This window comes from Syngnathoides biaculeatus, chromosome 20 (assembly GCF_019802595.1).
Source record: "Syngnathoides biaculeatus isolate LvHL_M chromosome 20, ASM1980259v1, whole genome shotgun sequence".
NCBI classification, from domain to species: domain Eukaryota; kingdom Metazoa; phylum Chordata; class Actinopteri; order Syngnathiformes; family Syngnathidae; genus Syngnathoides; species Syngnathoides biaculeatus.
This window is the reverse complement of record NC_084659.1, coordinates 13,154,552-13,155,062: the sequence shown is the minus strand read 5'-3', so window position 1 is coordinate 13,155,062 and position 511 is coordinate 13,154,552.

The window sequence follows — 511 nt, the reverse complement described above, 5'->3', positions numbered from 1 at the left end:
TTGTTTTGTCATCCAGTGTCAGTTTTACAATCTTTCTAAGAAACCTACTTTGCCACATTTTTGCCCCGCAGTCGCGTTAATACATCTCCAAGGGGCAGAACATTTTAACTTGGCCCCCTCGAGCCCATTATGAGAAAGTAGCCTCAGCCTCATTCGGGACTTACATAAGTGCTCCAGTGAGGGCCTCGGGAGGTTTTGGGCGGCAAGACGTCAAGTCGGCGGAGAATCTCTCCGGAGCAGCTTAATTATGTCAGAAACAGATTGGATGGAGAAATGAAGAACCTGATTGGGATGCTCCATTCTTTCATTCATTTCATGTAAAAAAAAATTAATCAAATTTACTAACCTGATTGAGAACATTACCAACATCTTTCTGTTGAGGACATCTGAACTCGTCTGAAAAGATAAAAAAAAAAAAACACGTTACTGGTAAATAAATGAAGCCACATTACTTCACTTTTGATGTAAAAATGCGTTTAATAACCCATTTGTGGGCAGCGTCCCATTTTTG